Source organism: Coregonus clupeaformis, chromosome 15, assembly GCF_020615455.1.
Source record: "Coregonus clupeaformis isolate EN_2021a chromosome 15, ASM2061545v1, whole genome shotgun sequence".
NCBI classification, from domain to species: Eukaryota; Metazoa; Chordata; class Actinopteri; order Salmoniformes; family Salmonidae; genus Coregonus; species Coregonus clupeaformis.
This window is the reverse complement of record NC_059206.1, coordinates 24135344-24161573: the sequence shown is the minus strand read 5'-3', so window position 1 is coordinate 24161573 and position 26230 is coordinate 24135344.

Here is a 26230-nt window from a genome sequence, read left to right as displayed (position 1 = left end):
GGTCATAACATGTCATAATATGGTCATAACACTGTCATAACTCGTCATAACCATGTCATAATATGGTCATAACCAGGTCATAATATGGTCATAACCATGTCATAATATGGTCATAACACGGTCATAACCAGGTCATAATATGGTCATAACCTCGTTATAATATGGTCATAACACTGTCATAACACGGTCATAACCATGTCATAATATGGTCATAACCATGTCATAATATGGTCATAACACTGTCATAACACGGTCATAACCATGTCATAATATGGTCATAACATGTCATAACACCTACAAGTGTCAAAACCCGCAAAACCTACCACACAAGGCAAAACATTCCATTACACCATAGCCTACGTGTCAACAGTATGTTTATGTAATATAATTTTTATATTAAATTATTAATTGTAATTGCACACACATTGATGTTAAACATGCACCTACCCCAATGCTCTGTTGCTGACGACTGGGATGAATGCAGGAGCAGATTTCAGGAGCAGGATAAGACTCCCTCTTTGTGACTGATGACTGATATAAGGGCATGTACGTGATAGGCCTATCTGGCTTATATGATTATGATGGTTATAACGCTTCTTGAGTGTCATAACGTGTATTTTCTTAGTCAAAGTAAGTGACACAGAATGGTCATAATGCTTCTTGAGAGTGTTCATAAAGTTATTTAAAATATGATGAAAAAAAACATGACTGTAGAGAATTCAATACAACAACAAAGGACTTAAGAAACAAACTTTAAAACGAAATGAAACTTCTTGGCAGGGAAAAAACTAATTTGATTAAATGTTGGTTTTTACACTCTTATGTAGGTGTCATAACCAGCCATAAAATAACGCAATATATGTCACAACAGTTGTAAATATATGAGTCATGACAGTGATATGACTATATTATAACATGTTATGACAAGTTATTAGCATATTATGACATGGTTATGACCGTGTCATAACGTGTTATGACACTGGGTGTCACGTAAAGTGTTACCAAAGATTTAAGTGTCTTTGAACCGGAGTATGGTAGTAGGTGCCAGGCGCACTAGTTTGTATCAAGAACTGCAATGCTGCTGGGTTTTTCACGTTCAACAGTTTCCCGTATGTATCATGAATGGTCCACCACCCAAAAGGACATCCAGCCAACTTGACACAACAGTGGGAAGCATTGGAGTCAACATGGGCCAGCATCCCTGTGGAAAGCTTTCGAAACCTTGTAGAGTCCATGCCCAGATGAATTGAGGCTGTTCTGACGGAAAAAGGGGGGGTTGGTGGGGGGTGCAACTCAATATTAGGAAGGTGTTCCTAATGTTTGGTAAACTCAGTTATGCATACAATAGGTAGGAGCCAGAGCAGGTATTCTGTACATAGACAGACATGATATGGACATATGTTTTCCCTAGTTGGCCTACAGTCCCCTAGAACAGTGTTACACCACCCATCATAGATATAGACTACCTAGAATGTGCACGCTTTCGTCAGCAACACAGGATTGATTGGACTCATCAAGTGCCAACATGGCAGAGTAAATTAACTGCTGCTCTGTTGCCAGGAGCACAAGAGACCACAGAGACATGCTGTAGTTAACAATAATGGATTATACCTGGCTGCCTGTCATCATGTTACAGTACAAACTACATTCAAGGTGACATGAAATTGTGATTTTTGGAAGTGTCTTCTTCTTTCACTCTATGGCCCAGCCATTCCAGTCTCACCCCAAGTCAAACCTCAATTTTCACCTTCAGCCTATCCTTGAATCTCCCTGAAGACTCATTCTTTTAAAATTGTAGCCTAGTGCCCAACCTGTCTTTCCTAGGCAACTTTTAGCCAGAGAGGGGAGCCACGCACGACTTCATGCCTGCTGATGCATACAAATTCCCTTTCATGTCCCAATAACTCCTCTGCCTCTGAAGGTAGCGGCAGAGGAGCACGGAACAAAATTTAGCAAGTACACTGAAGGCACCTCGTGTCCAAATTCACTTTCGGACAATGGACAATATGAAAATGTAATCACAAGAATGATTCGGAATCGGCTGTGCTTGTAAGGACTGACTGTTACATTATGTGAGGATATTTTTTTAATGTACGACATATAGCACAGACAAGTCATACAGTTCGGACTTTCTATTTTTCAGAGACAATGCTAAGGCCTTTGAATATACAGCAGGCCAGGCACCACAGGCAAAAAAATGAACAAATAATTTGCTTTTTATGGTATTTTGGGCCATTCATATTAGTAATATTTTTTTAAATTATTTTTATGCTAACCTCATCAAAATGTCATGAATTTTAACCACTTTAAAATGGACATACATCCATAATTTCAAACCTCACTACATTGAATCACACATCATTTAAAATCCCATTTCACAGGGGAGCCAGGCCCACACAATCAGATTGAGCAAAAAAATAAAATGTATACCCTCTATTTGTCAGTGTTCCAAATGGGACATTATTTGTCTTTTTACCTAAACATGCAAACACTAACAGATAGAAAAAAAAGTGTTTATAGATTCTGTAGGCCCACCCACCAATGCATTTCTGGCTACACTACTGTTTCACAGACAAACTGAATTAAACTCAGCAAAAAAAGAAACGTCCCTTTTTCAGGACCATGTCTTTCAAAGATAATTTGTAAAAATCCAAATAACTTCACAGATCTTCATTGTAAAGTGTTTAAACACTGTTTCCCATGCTTGTTCAATTAACCATGAACAATTAATGAACATGCACCTGTGGAACGGTCGTTAAGACACTAACAGCTTACAGACGGTAGGCAATTAAGGTCACAGTTATGAAAACTTAGGACACTAAAGAGGCCTTTGTACTGACTCTGAAAAACACCAAAAGAAAGATGCCCAGTGTCCCTGCTCATCTGCGTGAATGTGCCTTAGGCATGCTGCAAGGAGGCATGAGGATGCAGATGTGGCCAGGGCAATAAATTGCAATGTCCGTACTGTGAGATGCCTAAGACAGCGCTACAGGGAGACAGGACGGACAGCTGATCGTCCTCGCAGTGGCAGACCACGTGTAACAACACTTGCACAGGATCGGTACATCCGAACATCACACCTGCGGTACAGATACAGGATGGCAACAACAACTGCCCGAGTTACACCAAGAAAGCACAATCCCTCCATCAGTGCTCAGACTGTCCGCAATAGGCTGAGAGAGGCTGGACTGAGAGCATGTAGGCCTGTTGTAAGGCAGGTCCTCACCAGACATCACCGGCAACAACGTTGCCTAAGGGCACAGACCCACCGTCGCTGGACCAGACAGGACTGGCAAAAAGTGCTCTTCACTGATGAGTCGCGGTTTTGTCTCACCAGGGGTGATGGTCGGATTCGCGTTTATCGTCGAAGGAATGAGCGTTACACGGAGGCCTGTACTCTGGAGCGGGATCGATTTGGAGGTGGAGGGTCCGTCATGGTCTGGGGCGGTGTGTCACAGCATCATTGGACTGAGCTTGTTGTCATTTAAGGCAATCTCAACACTGTGCATTACAGGGAAGACATCCTCCTCCCTCATGTGGTACCCTTCCTGCAGGCTCATCCTGACATGACGTTCTGTGCGTGATTTCCTGCAGGACAGGAATGTAAGTTTTCTGCCATGGCCAGCGAAGAGCCTGGATCTCAATCCCATTGAGCACGTCTGGGACCTGTTGGATCGGAGGGTGAGGGCTAGGGCCATTCCCCCCAGAAATGTCCGGGAACTTGCAGGTATCTTGGTGGAAGAGTGGGGTAACATCACACAGCAAGAACTGGCAAATCTGATGCAGTCCATGAGGAAAAGATGCACTGCAGTACTTAATGCAGCTGGTGGCCACACCAGATACTGACTGTTACTTTTGATTTCGACCCCCCCTTTGTTCAGGAACACATTATTCAATTTCTGTTAGTCACATGTCTGTGGAACTTCTTCAGTTTATGTCTCAGTTAATGAATCTTGTTATGTTCATACAAATATTTACACGTTAAGTTTGCTGAAAATAAACGCAGTTGACAGTGAGAGGACATTTCTTTTTTTGCTGAGTTTATATGTAGTAATTTACTTTTAAGAGATGGTGATTGGGTTTAAATAGACGTTATATGTTTGGTAGTCAAACACTTTATCAGCTTCAGAAGCATTCACCAACTTTTGTGTGGTTATCCTTAGATATTTTTCTTCAGACTTACACAGAGGTAGTTGTTGATATTGTCAACTTTTTATTCTAGATAACATTTTAGTATTTTAAAGATAGAAAGATGAAAAAAGTCTTAATCAACAATCTGCTATGGACAATTCCGGTCCTGGATTGTCTCAACAAAATTAAACCAAAATATTTAATGAGATAGCGCCTCATTTGCATATTTTAATACAATATTTCAGAATAATTTTAATACAAAAAAGCTTTATATTTGTGTCTACATTCAACTGGTTTAAACTGATTGTGATATGATCAAGGGGGGAAAAATACCTTATTAGGGTGTTAAATTACACAATATGTCTCCATAATCCTGTACATGGGGATAATACAGATTACCCATTGGGATGTGATTAAAAACCAACCAATGAGGCCCCCTGCTGGGTATAAATTAAACAACAGCTACACACAAACAACTAGATCACCAATCATCACATTGCTGATGCTGACAAAGATCTACAGTGATAAAGACTGATAAAGACCTATAGTGATTGTTCTCATGTACAAATCATACAGTGTATTGATGTATGTAAGGAATTGCTGTGCAGTCACAACTTAGCAAACAGTGGGTTGATTCTGGTTATATGCTAACAACTTCTGCATCCCTGATCTTTAACCACAAATGAGATACAATGAGCTACAGATTGTTACACTGTCTCAGTTTACCATAAAATATATGGTTATGATCAGAGGTCAATATCTAGCCTATACCGTACATGCTATCTCTATCTGTGGGAAAGTCTAGAACAGATATAAAGGAAGTGGTGCAACGCAACTTCCTGTACAAAATCAATCAGTTCTAAAACAATATAACCAAACACAAAATCACTGCCATAAAAACCAGTGACGGACATTTCTCTGAAACCAAATTGAGTGAAAGACAATGAAGTAGTGGCGATAAGTTCAACAATGCTGAGTGGAGAGCTGATAGAGCATATTGTTTTTTCCACTGATAAAAGCAATTGGTTCTGAATGGGAGGTGTTTATTGCATTTTTCATTGTTTTCCATCCTGTGTATTTACTTTGGCAGGAGCTGTTGCCAGGTCTTACCTACCGTGTGTTTATCTAATATACACATGCAATTAGTGTGTGTTGACACTGAAAGACGAATGGTACAATACCTATATATACACAGAGTTTTGACGCCGCCTCCCGCTATACATGGTGTGCAAACATGCATGGCCTTTTATGAACCACTGAGTGAAGCATCATTTTATTGGTGAAGATTCAACTACCCGTAATGATGTCCAACATTAGTGGGATCTTGCCAACAGATCACGTTGGATGATTTCCTGTGAGGATATGACAGAATTGTAGTGATGCTTTCCTGTGTAATAGTGGATTAACTTAATTGCACAATCAAGCGAGAATGTCAAGAGTGTGCAAAGCTGTCATCAAGGCAAAGGGTGGCTATTTGAAGAAACTCAAATATAAAATATATTTTGATTTGTTTAGCACTTTTTTGGTTACTACATGATTCCATATGTGTTATTTCATAGTTTTGATGTCTTCACTATTATTCTACAATGTAAAAAATAGTAAAAATAAAGAAAAACCCTTGAATGAGTTAGTGTGTCCAAACTTTTGACTGGTAGTGTATATGAAAAATAAAATATTAATATAAAGTATCTTGATTAGATAAGTATTCAACCCCCTGAGTCAATACATGTTAGAATCACCTTTGGCAACGATTACAGCTGTGAGTCTTTCTGGGTAAGTCTCTAAGAGCTTTCCACACCTGGATTGTGCAATATTTGCCCATGGTTATTTTCCTAATTCTTTAAGCTCTGTCAAATTGGTTGTTGATCACTGCTAGACAACCATTTTCAGGTCTTGCCATATATTTTCAATCAGATTTAAGTCAAAACTACCAATAGGTGCCATCCTTTGCGAGGCATTGGAAAACCTCCTTGGTCTTTGTGGTTGAATCTGTGTTTGAAATTCACTGATCGACTGATCGAAATTCACTGATGTGACTTGTTAAGCACATTTTTACTCCTGAACTTATATAGGCTTGCCATAACAAAGGGTTGAAAACATTTTTAATTAATTTGTAAAAATTTCAAAAAACATAATTCCACTTTGACATTATGGGGGTGTGTAGGCCAGTGACAAAAAAATCTAAATGTAATCCATTTTAAATTCAGTCAAGGGGTGTGAATACTTTCTGAAGGCACTGTAAGTGGTTAAGGTTACCAAAGATGATTCACCTTAGGATTAGGGTAAGTTTATGTTTATGCTAGTGAAAGTTAAGGTAAGGCTTGGGAGTTTAGACAACATGCAAAAACAATACATATAGTGACATTTATACTGAGCAATATTTTTGGAATTTCGATACACAATAAAATCGCAGTATCGAATCACAATACATATAGAATCAGCTACTAAGTATCAAATCAAATCACATTTTATTTGTCACATGCACCAAATACAACAGGTGTAGACCTTACAGTGAAATGCTTACTTAAAAGCCCTTAACCAACAATGCAGTTTTAAGAAAAATAAGTGTTAAGTACAAAATAGATAAGTAAAAAATGCAAATAGTCCAGGTAGCCATTTGATTAGCTGTTCAGGAGTCTTCTGGCTTGGGGGTAGAAGCTGTTAAGAAGCCTTTTGGACCAAGACTTGGCGCTCCGGTACCGCTTGCTGTGCGGTAGCAGAGACAACAGTCTATGAATAGGGTGGCTAGAGTCTTTGACCATTTTTAGGGCCTTCCTCTGACACCGCCTGGTATAGAGGTCCTGGATGGCAGGAAGCTTGGCCCCAGTGATGTACTGGGCCGTATGCACTACCCTCTGTAGTGCCTTGCGGTCGGAGGCCGAGCAGTTGCCATACCAGGCGGTGATGCAACCAGTCAGGATGCTCTCGATGGTGCAGCTGTAGAACCTTTTGAGGATCTGAGGACCTATGCCAAATCTTTCCAGTCTCCTGAGGGGGAATAGGCTTTGTCGTGCCCTTTTCACAACTGTCTTGGTGTGTTTGGACCATGATAGTTTGTTGATGATGTGGACACCAAGGAACTTGAAGCTCTCAACCTGCTCCACTACAGCCCCGTCGATGAATGGGGGCGTGCTCGGTCCTCCTTTTCCTGTAGTCCACAATCACCTCCTTTGTCTTGATCACGTTGAGAGAGATGCTGTTGTCTTGGCACCACACGGCCAGGTCTCTGACCTCTTCCCTATTGGCTCTCATCATTGTCGGTGATCAGGCCTACCACTATTGTGTTGTCGGCAAACTTAATGATGATGTTGGAGTCGTGCCTGGCCATGCAGTCATGGGTGAACAGGGGGTACAGGAGGGGACTGAGCACGCACCCCTGAGGGGCCCCTGTGTTGAGGATCAATGTGGCAGATGTGTTGTTACCTACCCTTACCACCTGGGGGCGGCCCATCAGGAAGTCCAAGATCCATATGCAGAGGGAGGTGTTTAGTCCCAGGGTCCTTAGCTTAGTGATGAGCTTTGAGGGCACTATGGTGTTGAATGCTGAGCTGTAGTCAATGAATAGCATTCTCACGTAGGTGTTCCTTTTGTCCAGGTGGGAAAGGGCAGTGTGGAGTGCAATAGAGATTGCATCATCTGTGGATCTGTTGAGGCAGTATGCAAATTGGAGTGGGTCTAGGGTTTCTGGGATAATGGTGTTGATGTGAGCCATGACCAGCCTTTCAAAGCACTTCATGGCTACAGACGTCAGTGCTACGGGTCGGTAGTCATTTAGGCAAGGTTACCTTCGTGTTCTTGGGCACAGGGACTATGGTGGTCTGCTTGAAACTTGTAGGTATTACAGACTCAGACAGGGAGAGGTTGAAAATGTCAGTGAAGTCACTTGCCAGTTGGTCAGCGCATGCTCGGAGTACAGTTCCTGGTAATCCGTCTGGCCCTGCGGCCTTGTGAATGTTGACCTGTTTAAAGGTCTTACTCACATCGGAGAGCGTGATCATACAGTTGGAGAGCGTGATCACACAGTTGTCCTGAACAGCTGATACTCTCATGCATGCTTCAGTGTTGCTTGCCTCGAAGCGAGCATAGAAGTAATTTAGGTCGTCTGGTAGGCCCTTTGTAGTCTGTAATAGTTTGCAAGCCCTGCCACATCCGACGAGCGTCGGAGCCGGTGTAGTACGATTCAATCTTAGTCCTGTATTGACGCTTTGCCTGTTTGATGGTTCGTCGGAGGGCATAGTGGGATTTCTTATAAGCGTCCGGGTTAGAGTCCCGCTCCTTGAAAGCGGCAGCTCTACCTTTTAGCTCAGTGCGGAACTTTCCTGTAATCCATGGCTTCTGGTTGCGGTATGTACGTACGGTCACTGTGGAGACGACGTCATCGATGCACTTATTGATGAAGCCAGTGACTGATGTGGTGTACTCCTCAATGCCATCGGAAGAATCCCGGGAACATATTCCAGGCTGTGCTAGCAAAACAGTCCTGTAGCTTAGCATCTACGTCATCTGACTACTTCTTTATTGACCGAGTCACTGGTGCTTCCTGCTTTAGTTTTTGCTTGTAAGCAGGAATCACGAGGATAGAATTATGGTCAGATTTGCAAAATGGAGGGTGAGGGAGAGCTTTGTACGCGTCTCTGTGTGTGGAGTAAAGGTGGTCTAGAGTTTTTTTTTCTCTGGTTGCACATTTAACATGCTGATATAAATTAGGTATAACGGATTTAAGTTTCGCTGCATTCAAGTCCCTGGCCACTAGGAGCACCCCCTCTGAATGAGCGTTTTCCTGTTTGATGTTGGCCTTATACAGCTCATTGAGTGCGGTCTTAGTGTCAGCATCGGTTTGTGGTGGTAAATAGACAGCTACGAAAAATAGGTAAATAGTTTGGTCTACAGCTTATCATGAGATACTCTACCTCAGGCGAGCAAAACCTAGAGACTTCCTTAATATTAGATTTCCCTCGTCTTACCAGAGGACGCTGTTCTACCTTGTCGATGCAGCGTAAACCCCGCCAGCTGTATGTTATCCATGTCGTCGTTCAGCCACGACTCGTTGAAACATAAGATATTACAGTTTTTAATGTCCCGTTGGCAGGATATTCTTGATCGTAGCTTGTCCATTTTGTTATCCAATGATTGTACTTTGGCTAATAGGACTGATGGTAGAGGCAGATGAACCACCCTAGATACCAGTCTGGAATGATTCTCCATTATTTTAGGACATATTGTTACAAAACAAATTACATAATTACATAATTACATAATTACCCTGCATAATATGTGGTCTGACGGAAGGTCTCCACAGCTGAAGGTTACTTTAGCGACACGCTTTTGTCTTCCCACATCAAGCTTAAATAAGGTGTCAACGTCTACGTCAACTTCTCAATACAGACATCAGACCTGGATTCATCAGACCTGGATTCAAATGCGTGAAAAAATGAGGCCCGAATCAACTACTTCTATTGGAAAGTATTTGAAAGTATAAAATTGTTCTATAAATAGCCTACTATTTGAAAGTATTTTCAAATACTTATTTCAAATATTATTTTCAAATACCTGGGTTAAATTCATGGGACTGTATTTGAGTCAGTGTATTTGAGTATTTTCAAATACTTTCCAAGTGTATTTCCAAATACATTCCAATATTCAACTGCTTGTCTTTTCCCCAAAAAAATATCTAAATACTAACTTCCAAATGTCTTTGAAAGTAATTGAAATACCCTAAATAGTATTTGAACCCATTCATTCTTGTTTATAGTATTTCTTAGAAACAGCAAACTGAAGGCGACATCGCTGGCTCATAAAGTTGAGTATTTGCTTTACAGTCATCCTCCTCCAGTGGGCTTTAACCATCTGAGAATGAGAAGGCTTGGAAAAAGCTATTAGGGCCAAACCACCTTAAAGGTAGCATCCCAAATGGCACCCAAATCCCTATTTAGTGCACTACTTTGACCAGGGTCCATAGGAATCTGGTCAAAAGTAGTGCACTATGTAGGGAATAGGGTGCCATTTGGGACACATACCTATTGGGGTTTCCAGGAAAACCTTGTTGCCATGGGAAATAAAAACATTACAAGAGCATCTGTCGTCGCTCCGATCAAACATGAGACAGAACCAGAGCCTGCTTGTCCTTAATTTCATTTTCCTTGTGCTAAATGGCAGGACACACAGCAGAGACTGAACTGCCAGGTAGGGTGATAGGGAGGTCACCTACATTTGTAGCTCTCAGTCCTGGTGGAGAACCCCTGTGTAAGCAGGTTTCTATTCTGAGCTTCATGTGTTATTAAAGCTCAGAATAGCTACCTCAACTAGCCGGTGCCCCCGCACATTGACTATGCAACGGTACCCCCCTGTGTATATATAGCCTCCCTACTGTCACTTTATTCTATTGTATATATAGCCTCCCTACTGTCACTTTATTTTACTTCTGCTCTTTTTTTTCTCAACACTTTTTTGTTGTTGTTTTATTCTTACTTTTTTGTTTAAAATAAATGCACTGTTGGTTAAGGGCTGTAAGTAAGCATTTCACTGTAATGTCTGCACCTGTTGTATTCGGCGCATGTGACCAATAAAATTTGATTTGATTTGATTTGATTTATTAACAAACTAATCTGATAATATCATTTTAATTGTGCATGATTAAGCTAATGCTGGAGTACTTAAAAAAAAAAAAATAGTATATTTGATGGGTTGCCTCCCACAATGTTATCAATGTTCCAGGATACACATCTGTACAAAGACCAGCATCAGTTGGGCAGAGAGGAAAACGGGGTAATGGGACGAGCGCAGGAAATCTAGAACCTTATCCGTTCATGTCCTGCCGTAAATATTCCCAACGGACACAAAATTGGCAGCTAGCTAGCTGGAGCTCGCAGCGGATATTTTCAATGAGTGTATTTGGCAGTGAGTAGTTTGCATGCGCCATGATGTTAGCGTAGCAAGCTGTCTGTGGCCAAGCTATCTGCCTCCGTATTGTGTCCGTCATGTTTCCGAGGGGATTATTCTTCATGAGTAGGGGATTATTTTTCATGAGGACAATTCCCGCCCACATTTTAAGCCCGCCTACCCAAACTTGTGATTTGTTGGGAGAGTTGTCTCTCTGAAGAGCACCCTCCCCAATTTTTCCCCCTCCACTTTCGAAGTGGCCAAGAAATTTAGACATGATCCCCAGACCTAATGCTGTTGCCCTAGGTTTGGGATTTCCGAGAGTACATTTCTCATCTCCTAAAGACGAACATATGAATGAATCTGCTGTAAGTGGATGAGGATGAGAGAGCTTTACCTCAGAGCGGCATCGTACGTACACAAAGAGTTCATTGAATGAACATCTGAGCAATGGGTTGGATGAATGGTCCGATGGATGGCGAACGAAGGACCGGCCTCTATTCAGAGTGAATGTGTTCAGAGACAGAGCGATGCACCGCTCACCGCAGCCGGGACTTTCATATTGTAATGAAGCCGTGCTGTTGAGTGCAAAGCTACAAAAGACCTTTGGACTCTCGTTCATCTCATATTCTGTGTTTGAAATTAATTGAGAGAGAGAATCTCTCAGCTTGTCTTCACACCAGCACACCCTGATGTGCACTAGACCTGGGAATATATATGGAGAATAGTAGTCTAGCCCACTTTCCAAATGTGAATTATGTAATGGCAAAGGTGAATAAATATGTCAGAATTCAGAAATGACGGCACTGTTTTAGCACTATACGCAGTTTTTAACTACGGCACGCAACATGGTTCAACGAGCCCAAAAATCTGCACAATTTTTTCAAATTGGAGCAAAAATTGGGATCATGTGTACAGTGTATTGTGCTAATGACGATACCCAAAATACAATATGGCGAACTTAGCAAACTACACATTTATGGTAAGCGCATGGGGTCCACCATTTTTAAGGACCTCCGCTATTGGATTCAATAATTTTCATTCAGGCTTATATTGTATTTTACAGCAGAAATCTATTAGGATTCTATTCTATTACAATTCTAAAAAGGTTCTAGTCTAGCCCAGGTTGTAGTCTATAGTATTGTTTTAGTATTAGTAAATATTAAACATACACATTTTCTTGTACTAAGATATTAGGCACAAAGGTTCCAACTCAAACCCTGATGTTTCCATCACTGATACTATTCTACACAACATTTGCGTCACCTTGATCCAGAAATACAATGAGCCTTGATTTGGAGTGGCACATTGGCCGATGTCAATTTGATGACATCAAGAGTCATCCAAGTCGCACAGTCAAACATCACTTTCCATCGACGCGTGTTTGTGTATTCATAGTAAATATCCAAGTCATGGGTGACGTCATCGACCTGAGTTCCTGCCACGATCGGGAGGTTAATTTTAAACCACATTGCCACACTAAGAGTTCATGGTGGGAAAGTGCCATTGACTTGTGGTGAGAAATCATGCTATTGGGAAACATTATCATGAGGGCTTCAGTGACCCTAATCTCATGTACGCAAAGGGAAACTCAGAATGTAGACTTGTGACTCACGGCGCTAACCACAATGTCACGCCAGGCTAACCGAAACATTCTGTAGGTTTCACACTCTTTCAGTCTCCCGCTTTCTCTCTCCCTCTTACATTCTCTTCAGTCTTTCTCACCCTCTATTGCTTTGTTCTCACTGCCTTTACACTAAGCACTATACCTCCAAAACCAGGATTAATGAAAAACTTGTGCATTTTGTGACGGTTACCAGAAATGTGCAACCCTTATCCCAGTAGTTTAGCATCAAAAGACTATATGGGGGGGCGGCCACGGCATCGCGGAGAGACAGACTTCCAGCCCCTTCCTGGTTCAAAAGACTGCAGGAGAGACAGACTACCAGCCCCTCCCTGGTTCAAAGGGCTCAGCTGCAGGAGAGACAGACTTCCAGCCCCTTCCTGGTTCAAAGGGCTGCAGGAGAGACAGACTTCCAGCCCCATACTGGTTCAAAGGGCTCAGCTGCAGGAGAGACAGACTTCCAGCCCCTCCCTGGTTCAAAGGGCTGCAGGAGAGACAGACTTCCAGCCCCATACTGGTTCAAAGGGCTCAGCTGCAGGAGAGACAGACTTCCAGCCCCTTCCTGGTTCAAAGGGCTGCAGGAGAGAGACTTCCAGCCCCTCCCTGGTTCAAAGGGCTGCAGGAGAGACAGACTTCCAGCCCCATACTGGTTCAAATGGCTCAGCTGCAGGAGAGACAGACTTCCAGCCTCTCCCTGGTTCAAAGGGCTGCAGGAGAGACAGACTTCCAGCCCCATACTGGTTCAAATGGCTCAGCTGCAGGAGAGACAGACTACCAGCCCCTCCCTGGTTCAAAGGGCTCAGCTGCAGGAGAGACAGACTTCCATCCCCTTCCTGGTTCAAAGGGCTGCAGGAGAGACAGACTTCCAGTCCCATAGTGGTTCAAATGGCTCAGCTGCAGGAGAGACAGACTTCCAGCCCCTCCCTGGTTCAAAGGGCTCAGCTGCAGGAGAGACAGACTTCCAGCCCCTTCCTGGTTCAAAGGACTGCAGGAGAGACAGACTTCCAGCCCCTCCCTGGTTCAAAGGGATCAGCTGCAGGAGAGACAGACTTCCAGCCCCTCCCTGGTTCAAAGGGCTGCAGGAGAGACAGACTTCCAGCCCCATACTGGTTCAAAGGGCTCAGCTGCAGGAGAGACAGACTTCCAGCCCCTTCCTGGTTCAAAGGGCTGCAGGAGAGACAGACTTCCAGCCCCTTCCTGGTTAAGGGCTGCAGGAATCCCTGGTTCAAAGGGCTGCAGGAGAGACAGACTTCCAGCCCCTCCCTGGTTCAAAGGGCTCAGCTGCAGGAGAGACAGACTTCCAGCCCCTTCCTGGTTCAAAGGGCTGCAGGAGAGAGACTTCCAGCCCCTTCCTGGTTCAAAGGGCTCAGCTGCAGGAGAGACAGACTTCCAGCCCCTTCCTGGTTCAAAGGGATGCAGGAGAGATACTTCCAGCCCCTTCCTGGTTCAAAGGGCTCAGCTGCAGGAGAGACAGACTTCCAGCCCCATACTGGTTCAAAGGGTTCAGCTGTAGCCGAGGGGAAAGATGGGATTGATTCTGTGATCTGTTGTCAACTTGAGTATGAACAGATGCACCGTGTCACAGAGAACAAAGTCACTCCCTTGGTCTTTCATCGCTCTCTCTCTGCCCTTTGAATCCAATCTGGAACTTCTATTCATTGGGTGTCCCTTTGTCTTGAATTCAGAGGATCTTACTGTGTATAATATACTTATCATTTCTGGTTTAAATGACTTTGTTTGCCCTAAAATCTCCAACTTACTTGCACCCTTTGTGTGATGATCGATGATGAAGTGATGGCAATTGAACACATTCACCATTGCTGGTGAATAAAATCATTGCAATAAAGTACAACACAATAGCCTACAATGCATTGCAGAGTGCTAACTATTATCCTATCTCATTCATCATTGCTGCTCTGGGACACTCCAGGGATATGTTGATGAATGCACTGCTTGCAGAAAAGCCAGGATGTGAATTACAGTTGAGGCGAGATCAGAGAGTAGCACTTTATGAATATGCAGGAGTGAATAATTCTCTCAGAAGGTAGTTCTCTCCCTTGGGGGAATACAGGGGTGTCCAGAGATTAATTTTAGCACAGCTGGTCCGATAAGATAAAAGTAGGAACCGCATCTGTGGCTGGGCTGCGGGAACCAAATAATTTCTCAATTTTGTCCATACAGTACTTTCTATCTATTCAACTTCTGTGAGTGCACAGTCAGGTCCAAAATTATTGGCACCCTTGATAAAGATAAGCAAAAAAGACTATAAAATAAATAATACAAATACTGAGCTATATTGTATGCTCAAAAGTTTGGACACGCCTACTCATTCAAGGGTTCTTCTTTATTTGTACTATTTTCTACATTGTAGAATAATAGTGAAGACATCACAACTATGAAATAACACACATGGAATCATGTAGTAACCAAAAAAGTGTTAAACAAATCAAAATATTTGTACATCTTAGATTCTTCAAAGTAGCCACCCTTTGCCTTGATGACAGCTTTGCACATTCTTGAGACCAAGTGCCTTCGGAAAGTATTCAGACCTCCTGACATTTTGTTATGTTACAGCCTTATTCTAAAATTGATTAAATTGTTTTTTCCCCCTGATCAATCTACACACAATACCACCAAAGCAAAAACAGGTTTTTAGAAATGTTTGCTAATTTATTAAAAATAAAAAACGTAAATATCATATTTACATAAGTGTTCAGACCCTTTACTCAGTACTTTGTTGAAGCACCTTTGGCAGTGATTACAGCATAGAGCCTTCTTGGGTATAACGCTACAAGCTTGGCACACCTGTAATTGTGTAGTTTCTCCCATTCTTCTCTGCAGATCCTCTCAAGCTCTGTCAGGTTGGATGGGGAGTGTTGCTGCGCAGCTATTTTCAGGTCTCTCCAGAGATGTTCGATCGGGTTCAAGTCCGGGCTTTGGCTTGGCCACTCAAGGACATTCAGAGACTGCATTGTCTTGGCTGTGTGCTTAGGGTCGTTGTCCTGTTGGAAGGTGAACATTTGCCCCAGTCCGAGGTTCTGAGCGCTATGGAACAGGTTTTCATCAAGGATCTCTCTGTACTTTGCTCCGTTCATCTGTGCCTCGATCCTGACTAGTCTCCCAGTCCCTGCTGCTAAAAACATCGCCACCACCATGCTTCACGGTAGGGATGGTGCCAATCTTGTTTCTAATGGTCTGAGAGTCTTTAGGTGCCTTTTGGCAAACTCCAAGAGGGCTGTCATGTGCCTTTTACATTTACATTTTAGTCATTTAGCAGACGCTCTTATCCAGAGCGACTTACAGTTAGTGAGTGCATACATTATTTTTTTATTTTTCATACCCTTCCGTGGGAATCGAACCCACAATCCTGTTTCTCTACCAACTGAGCTACACCCCCGCCGGCCATTCCCTCCCCTACCTTGGACGACGCTGGGCCAATTGTGCGCCGCCCCATGGGTCTCCCGGTCGCGGCCGGCTACGACAGAGCCTGGATTCGAACCAGTATCTCTAGTGGCACAGCTAGCACTGCGATGCAGTGCCTTAGACCACTGCGCCACTGAGGAATGGCTTCCGTCTGGCCACTCTACCACAAAGGCCTGATTGGTGGAGTGCTGCAGAGATGGTTATTCTTCTGGAAGGTCCTCCCATCTCCACAGAGGAACTCTAGAGCTCTGTCAGAGTGACCATCGGGTTCTTGGTCACCTCCCTGACCAAGGCCCTTCTCCCCCGACTGCTCAGTTTGGCCGGGCGGCCAGCTCTAGGAAGAGTCTTGGTGGTTCCAAACTTCTTCCATTTAAAAATGATGGAGGCCACTATGTTCTTGGGGAGCGTATATGACAGATGTTTTTCACATAGACTAACTATAACACCTGTTCACAGAAGCTTTCCATGTAATTTTCCCCAAAGTTAGACCCACAATAGAATACTGTATTCTCTCACTGTCAGTGATCTAAATGGTATTTCCATGTAATTTTCCCCAAAGTTAGACCCACAATAGAATACTGTATTCTCTCACTGTCAGTGATCTAAATGGTATTTTTCACCATATTCTAAGTTGAACTACATTAGACCTGGGCTCCCGAGTGGCGCAGCGGTATAAGGCACTGCATATCAGTGCTTGAGGCGTCACTACAGACTCCCTTGTTCGATTCCAGGCTGTATCACAACCAGCCGTGATTGGGAGTCCCATAGGGCGGCGCACAATTGGCCCAGCATCGTCCGGGTTTGGCCGGTGTAGGCCGTCATTGTAAATAAGAATTTGTTCTTAACTGACTTGCCTAGTTAAATAAAAAAAGACCTAAATGAGCAAACTATTCATAAAGAAATCATAATGCGAAGGCACACCTGGACGGCTGAAAAAGAGTGGCCCCCGACAGATTCATGTGTGGCAAGCATAGCACAATGCAACAGGAAAAAGTTAGAGCAGTAGCTATGGAGACAATGTTATAGAATAAATGCTATGGGGTAAAACTCAGTTGGCAGCCAAATAATTATTTGGTTGCAGTTCTATTGCAACCATTATCAGTAATGAGGGAAAAGGGGAAGCAATTACCAACACAAACAAATGCAAGTAATTTGACAGTGTATGCGTTGAATTGGTAGAATTACCACACTAAGACCAAAAGTTAGTTCAAGACTAATGTTGCTGTCAATACGACACACACACAATTCCCTCAATTCAGAAGATTAATTGAAATTCAATTAATACGTTTAATATTTTCAGCACTGTTTTCAATAAGGGTTTTTAAATTTATTAATCAAATTTCTGCCTCCTGAATTGAACTAAACTTAGCGGGTGAATTTCATAAACATTTTGTCAACTGTCAAATGCATTCAAATTCAAATAAAAAAATCATTTTTCTGCGCCATTTGCAATGGAACGATTTTCAATGACAGGAATTGCCTTAAAAGCCTGTTCCCCTTGCCTCCCAGGCCTGGCTCAAGTCCGGTCGCTCTCCTTACCAGGTGTGCGCCACGGTGAACCTCCTCTGCTTGTGCGGGTTGTTGTTGAGTAGCATGCGGCGCAGCAAGCGGGGCGAGTTGCGGGGGGACAGGGTGGTGGGGGACAGCCGGGAGGACACCGAGGAGGGCGAGTGCGGGCCCAGGCAGGTGCGAGAGGGGTGCTCCTGCTGCAGCAGGTTCTCCCGGAGGATCCGCACTAGGTCCTCATTGAGCCCCGCGCCTCCCCCAGGGAGGTGTGCCTTGGCTGGGAACGCCAGCATGTCCTGGGCCCCTCCTGGAGGTGCTGGGGCTGGAGACGGGGCTGAGGCTGTTTCTGGGGCAGCCATGCCCTCTTCCTCAGGTTGCAAGAAGTGGTAACACTGTGCACTGGGATATCTTTGCAGATTAAACCTTTCACCCCTCCAAGAAAAGGTAAATGATGGAGGATAAATACAATTTTTTTTTTTATCCCAGAACGAATGTGCTCCTTGGTACTCAATTCCCAGATCTTCAATGTTAGTTAGATGCTCAGATGCTCTCCCCCTACAGCTGGTCTCAAGTTGTCTCGTCAAGGAAAAGCAGGTGTATTGAGCTTGTTTTTATTTTTTTTATCTTGGACCTGCATGGTCTTGTTCTTCCGTTTGTCTCCAGATAGATCAGTTGGCTTCCAGTGATTTCAAGAGGTAGGGAGATACTTGTAGCTCTGCCTACCACCCAGCCCAGTCTGCTACGCCTGCCTGGCTGCCTGCTGCCGACACAGACTGGGAGTGTATGGAGCTCTCCTTTCCACACACACAACCCCAGTCACGATGTACCGCTGTGCTGTACCAATCCTCTCCTCAGGGAGCTCAGAACTGGGAGGGGTGTGTGTGTGTGTGTGTGTGTGTGTGTGTGTGTGTGTGTGTGTGTGTGTGTGTGTGTGTAATGTGTATTATATATGTAGAAAAAGGAATTATGATAAGGGAGAAAACTGTTTGCTTGTGTGTGCATGTGCACTTTCAAACTGCCGTGGCCTAATTCCTATAGTTCCACATGATACAGAAAATAAAGGGCGTTATTGTCACCATTAAAGGTGAATGGAGGCTGTTTTCCAGGCAGAGTTATAATTCTTGTTCACGCGCGCACAGTTTTATGACAGGTCTGATTTATAACGGGAAACATGCGTATGGCGTATGCCAAGTTTATAATCTCAATATTTTTATATGTACAGTACATATTCTTTTCAGAAATGGCATACGCAGATATTTAGTGTGAAATTTATGCAACGGTTATAAATGAGGCCCCAGATGCCTAAAATCAAGTGAAACCAAGGATGTGTTTTGGCACAAAGTTAACACAGGTCTGCTATTCAGATAGCTATGAGGTCTGTATGTACAAAATCTACTTGTGGACTGACAAGAAATACAAATAGATTGTCAAGTAAAATGTCCCTTTGTATTGAGACCATCCCCCAACGTCATGGTGGTGGCATACATTCATACAGGTCCCGTGTGGCTGAGTTCGTAGAGCATGGCTCTTGCATACAAAAATGTATACAAGCATGACTGTACGTTTTTGCTTTGGATAAAAATGGCGTATCCAGTAACTGTATATACATAGCTAACATTCATCACCTTGACAACCACTAGTTCAACAGGCATCTGTATGGATTGTTGTATTCAGCAACCTGCCCCTCGAGATAGTGAAAATGACTCATAATCATATACTCTACTACATACACCAGTTGGACATGATGCATGATAAACCATGGACTAATAACTGAGAGCTGAGAAATCATATTTGAAAATCGTAGCTACAGTTTGGAAGCAGTGTACTGATAATACTTGGCCATTTCTCCATGAATATATATAAACAGTACCAATCAAAAGTTTGGACACACCTACTCATTGAAGGGTTTTTCTTTATTTAAAAAAAAATTATTTTCTACATTATAGAATAATAGTGAAGACATCAAAACTATGAAATAACACATATGGAATCATGTAGTAACCAAAAAGGTGTTAAACAAATATTTGAGATTCTTCAAATAGCCACCCTTTGTGTATCAACCCCTACTGAGTGCTTTTCCTATTTCTAATAGTATAATTTCAAATGGAGAAAACATCTCAATCCTGTTTCAGTATAGAAATGACAAGCCACATGTACAAATTACATTGGACATGCCCACGAGGCCAATACTAATCCCATCATATGTCTGCATTGGGCATGCGTGCCATAAATCATCTCACATCCACTGTAACCAAAAGTATAGAGCAGAGATAATGGAGGCAAGAGAGAAATACCCTAGATAGTGACCACAGTGAAGGGTCACTTTTACATGGCCTGCAAAGTAGCCATGTAATGTATGAGTTCCATCCCTGTATGGTTGACCGGGCCGGGACGCAAACCCTAATCAAATGACATTTGTAGCTAGCATGCCAACCACTGGAGGAGGACAGTGAGTGTAGCAGAATGACGCAAATCAGCTGAGATGTTTACGGCATTAAAATATAGATCCATTCATAATGGACAGGAGGAGACACTTCTTCAAGTCTCAGGGGGATGACATCACATCACAGTGGCTACTAGAATTCACCTGCAGCTCACCTCTGCTCCAATCACGCCCCTTTCACCTCCTCCTACGCCACCGACAGTATGACTCAGCCGCCGACTGTGTGGTCTGAGTCAATGTAGCAGAATTAAATGAACAAAAAAATAATTCTGTGGGTGCTAGATTGACTCAGTTCACAGTCTGTTCTGCTGGCTGCTGAGGTTGATGAGGAGAAGGAGGAGGTCAGTGAGTGTAGCAGAGGGGTGAGTATGTAGCATACAGTATGTGAGATAGTTGACAGGTGAGTGCTAGACTCTTTCTCAATTCATCCTTTCTCGATTCCTCTCCTCGCCTCCTTCTAAAAACCCATTGGGGAAGAAGGTTAGAGGGGAGGGACCTTGTGGACAGGGGTTGCATCCTAGGTCAGCCATACAGGGATCGTTACACCCACACCGATGATCAAGGACATCAGCTGCAGCTGCAAATCTGTGCAATATCATCAGACAAAATGAGAGTGAATAGCTAGGTTTCCATCCAATTGGCGACAGATATTCATGCAAATATTCTAAAATCTGCATAAAGTAAATATGCAAACTTTCCCACCAGTGGTGTGTTTCCACCAAACGGACTTGTTGCGGATAAAAGTCAGTGCGTGATGACGTAGTTCACACAAAATGTACTTTTTCGGTTAAGTTTTCATGTACCGAATAAAAATCAAAAAGTTCAATGTTTCCATCGCATTTTTCAACTCTACTGATAGTTTTGTCACAAAAACTGTTGCGTTAAATAGCAAAGGTGCCTACTCTGGTCTTGGCACGTGCGCTCTAGCCAACCGCTTCCAGATACAGTATGGGTAGGCTGTGAGGTTGGCTAGTCTACATGAGGAGATTATTATGGATAAGAGCGAGAATATTTTGTATTTGTCAAACGGCAGTCAAGCATCGATCATCATGTTGATATTTATTGGAATCAAGATCACCGTGCACTTTCACCATCCTGTGAAGTTCATCATAATGTATTTAATCTGTAGCCTAATAAACTGCATGGTTTCCTGAGTCATAGTGGGAGGACCACACACCATATCATCGCGTGACTCCAAGTTTATTTTGATATGATGGTTATTATATCAATATTTGCGCAGAAAGGCGTTTTCACCACCATATCTCGCATAATTAATTGTACAGACACAAAAGATCCCACCATGCCGAATGAACAAATGATCTGTCGACATTTATAACATGTTACCGAAACTACGGTATGGCTTTACTCGCATAATAATGGAAGCGTGGTTAGTGACAACCAAATAAAACAGACAAACAGGGAATATTCAATGACCCAAAAATACATTATACTTAAATCAAAGAATCAACACTTTATTTCATATCATACAAAGAACGCCTATCTAAATGATTAGTGTGTTTAGACATTCAACTTACTCCAAAACAAGAGATGACTGAATAGTTAAAAGAATAGTGTCTAACACAAATAATCAGCAGAATGTCAGGGCTGGGCTGGAACAGAAACCTGCACATCCAGTAGCTGGATCTCCAGAAGCAAGGTTGACCTATGTTCTAGGTCTATGCATTTTTATTTTTAACAGTATTTTTGTAGTCCTACAACCAATTCTAAAAGTAAACCAATAGCATATATAACCCATTGGAGTCTCTCCAGGACTTGGGACTTTCTTTTGGACCTTCATCCGCAGACAGGATTTAGCAGCTTTCACAGGTCTATGTATCTGAGGTTAGTGAACATAGAAATTAGACCAGGACTTGCTTCATTATTCTCAAGTGATATAACACTTGATATTTTGTTGCAATTGTGTTTTGGAAATCTGTTCTTTAGCTAGCTAGCTCAGCTACTAGCTAGGTAGCTAACATTGTTGTTTTTAGCAGATCAAGCTAATGTTTGTGTCAAAAAAAAAACTAATATTGGATGGCTGTCTATCCTATTTATATGTAGCTAGCTAGCTAACTTGATGTTACCTATAATAGATGGTTAACTTGATAAACAACTTACCCGTGTGCTACACATCATCCTGGCACCGCCACCTCCTGCAGCTAATGTTAATATCCATGTAGGCAATGCAGCCCACTGCAATGCTTCTTTGGGAAATCTATAAACTTTCATTTTCAAAAATAGATTTGTCGCTGGACGTAAGGAACATCCCACCCATGAATACTATGGTCAAAATGCACATGTTTACCATGAGAAAACAACTAGACTAAGTTAGCTAGCTTAGCTAGCTAGCTGTTTACAGCCGCGACGGAACAGCTGTTGTTTACAAACGCACCGGAAGTTCTTTGGGGTTCCAGGGTTCACTTCCACTCCTCCTCAAAAAGCTGTTAAAAAGGTTTATAACTGCAACAAATAGTTAGCAGAATAACTTGCTCTGAAATAAATCTTGCTTATGTAACAACAAAAACAATGCAGCAGGAGACATGGGAGAAACAGCTGCTTCTAAATCATATCCAAACAGTGTCCTCTGACCTTAGTGCCGGAGACAGCTCTACTTAGTCTACTCTGCTCATAAGAACAGCGACTACAGAGGGTCCAGTATGATCAACAGAGAGATGCAGGCTTCGTCTCAAATGGCACACTATCCCCTATGGAGTGCAATACTTTTGACCAGGGCCAATACATAGGCCACAGAGAATAGGGCGCCATTTGGGACACATACACAACCTTTAGACATAAGCCTTGGGATTCAATGGTTGAGATTATTCCATTATGACTGGCATCTGACACATCAGCTTCCCTCTGTACTCTAAACCTGTGACATCGGGCTGTATCACCGCCTGGTACGGCAACTGCACCGCCCGCAACCGCAGGGCTCTCCAGAGGGTGGTGCGGTCTGCCGAACGCATTACCGGGGGCAAACTACCCGCCCTCCAAGACACCTACAGCACCCGTTGTCACAGGAAGGCCAAAAAGATCATCAAGGACATCAACCACCCGAGCCACTGGCTGTTCACCCCGCTATCATCCAGAAGGCGAGGTCAGTACAGGTGCATCAAAGCTGGGACAGAGAGAATGAAAAACAGCTTCTATCTCAAGGCCATCCGACTGTTAAATAGCCATCACTAGCACATTAGAGGCTGCTGCTGCTGCCTATTGAAATCACTGGCCACTTTAAGAAATGGAACACTAGTCACTTTAATAATGTTTACATATCTTGCACTACTCATCTCATATGTACAGTGGGGGGAAAAGTATTTAGTCAGCCACCAATTGTGCAAGTTCTCCCACTTAAAAAGATGAGAGAGGCCTGTAATCTTCATCATAGGTGCACGTCAACTATGACAGACAAATTGAGAAAAAAATTCCAGAAAATCACATTGTAGGATTTTTCATGAATTTATTTGCAAATTATGGTGGAAAATAAGTATTTGGTCACCTACAAACAAGCTAGATTTCTGGCTCTCACAGACCTGTAACTTCTTCTTTAAGAGGCTCCTCTGTCCTCCACTCATTACCTGTATGAATGGCACCTGTTTGAACTTGTTATCAGTATAAAAGACACCTGTTCACAACCTCAAACAGTCACACTCCAAACTCCACTATGGCCAAGACCAAAGAGCTGTCAAAGGACACCAGAAACAAAATTGTAGACCTGCACCAGGCTGGGAAGACTGAATCTGCAATAGGTAAGCAGCTTGGTTTGAAGAAATCAACTGTGGGAGCAATTATTAGGAAATGGAAGACATTCAAGACCACTGATAATCTCCCTCGATCTGGGGCTCCACGCAAGATCTCACCCCGTGGGGTCAAAATGATCACAAGAACGTTGAGCAAAAATCCCAGAACCACACAGGGGGACCTAGTGAATGACCTGCAGAGAGCTGGGACCAAAGTAACAAAGCCTACCATCAGTAACACACTACGCCGCCAGGGACTCAAATCCTGCAGTGCCAGACGTGTCCCCCTGCTTAAGCCAGTACATGTCCAGGCCTGTCTGAAGTTTGCTAGAGTGCATTTGGATGATCCAGAAGAGGATTGGGAGAATGTCATATGGTCAGATGAAACTTTTTGGTAAAAACTCAACTCGTCGTGTTTGGAGGACAAAGAATGCTGAGTTGCATCCAAAGAACACCATACCTACTGTGAAGCATGGGGGTGGAAACATCATGCTTTGGGGCTGTTTTTCTGCAAAGGGACCAGGACGACTGATCCGTGTAAAGGAATGAATGAATGGGGCCATGTATCGTGAGATTTTGAGTGAAAACCTCCTTCCATCAGCAAGGGCATTGAAGATGAAACGTGGCTGGGTCTTTCAGCATGACAATGATCCCAAACACACCGCCCGGGCAACGAAGGAGTGGCTTCGTAAGAAGCATTTCAAGGTCCTGGAGTGGCCTAGCCAGTCTCCAGATCTCAACCCCATAGAAAATCTTTGGAGGGAGTTGAAAGTCTGTGTTGCCCAGCGACAGCTCCAAAACATCACTGCTCTAGAGGAGATCTGCATGGAGGAATGGGCCAAAATACCAGCAACAGTGTGTGAAAACCTTGTGAAGACTTACAGAAAACGTTTGACCTGTGTCATTGCCAACAAAGGGTATATAACAAAGTATTGAGAAACTTTTGTTATTGACCAAATACTTATTTTCCACCATAATTTGCAAATAAATTCATTAAAAATCCTACAATGTGATTTTCTGGTCATTTTGTCTGTCATAGTTGACGTGTACCTATGATGAAAATTACAGGCCTCTCTCATCTTTTTAAGTGGGAGAACTTGCACAATTGGTGGCTGACTAAATACTTTTTTCCCCCACTGTATATACTGTATTCTATTCTATAATATTCTACTGTATCTTAGTCCATGCCGCTCTGTCATTGCTTGTCCATATATGTATATATTCTTCAATTCCATTCCTTACTAGATTTGTGTGTATTGGGTATATGTTGTGAAATTGTTAGATATTACTTGTTAGATATTACTGCACTGTAGGAGCTAGAAGCACAAGCATTTCTCTACACCTGCAATAACATCTGCTAAACACGTGTATGTAACAAATAACATTTGATTTGATTTGATTTTGATTTGATTCGCTTCTATCAAAAGGAGCAGAATGACCTTGAGGAGGAGGGTTGTTGTGTGCAGACGGCAGCACTATTCAATCAAGGATAGGTCAAAAACAAAGATTTTTCCTATTTAGTGTGAAGCATGTAAGAATCCCTTTATTTTAGGCAGGCAGTGAACATTGTTATAGTGTGTGCAGAAATACACACATACATACAGTGAAAAATAAATAAAGCTTGAAGATTGAAAACGTTTTGATTTGATTTCATTTCATTCAATAGGGCCCAATTCGAGGGAAGTAACGTTTGGTAGAGAGTATTATTGTATAAACACATAACAGGGTTGCCATCCATTCAAGAACGCTTCACCTTAGCTTTGCATTAGCAAACACTTAGGTTTGAAGAGGGCTGCGCTGTGAGAAGCGAGCCACAGGGCAAGAACTTGTTGAATCAACGTTGTTTCCACGTCATTTCAACATAAAAATTAAATGTGATGACGTTGAATCAACATGGAAAACTGATTGGATTTGAAAAAAGTAAAATCAACGTAAGGGAATTGTCTTTTTTTCACGCAACTTTTAACCTAAATCCAATGACATGGTGAAATCTTTTGTTGATTTCACGGCGAATTCACATTAATTGACTCAAAACTAAACGTTGAACTGACCTCTGTGCCCAGTGGGGAGCACCTGGAGTAGGACACGGTTGCCACTGGATAAGGTCAGGTTTTACATTTTGTCCCCACTGGGTCGTTATACATGGGAGAGGGTATAAGCTGATCCTAGCACTGTGCCTACAGGAAAACGTCTACCCACAGCATTCTACTTTCAATATTCATGATTTGCACCTACGTCACCCTGTCACGTCATGCCATTGTTATCGACGTTCTCAAGACGTCTCAGTGACTCCCGAAAGTAGAGTAGTGCCCCGTCTTTCTTAACGGGAGCTAATGACTGTTTTGTCACTTTAGTGGCTTGGAAAGATGATGACATTGCTACAGTAGGCAAATAATTAGTAGGAAACAACTGTCATCATTATGATGTCGTCAAATTCACTTTAGACAGATGTCAATGTTGTCATTAGCTAGCAAAGTTTATAAAAAA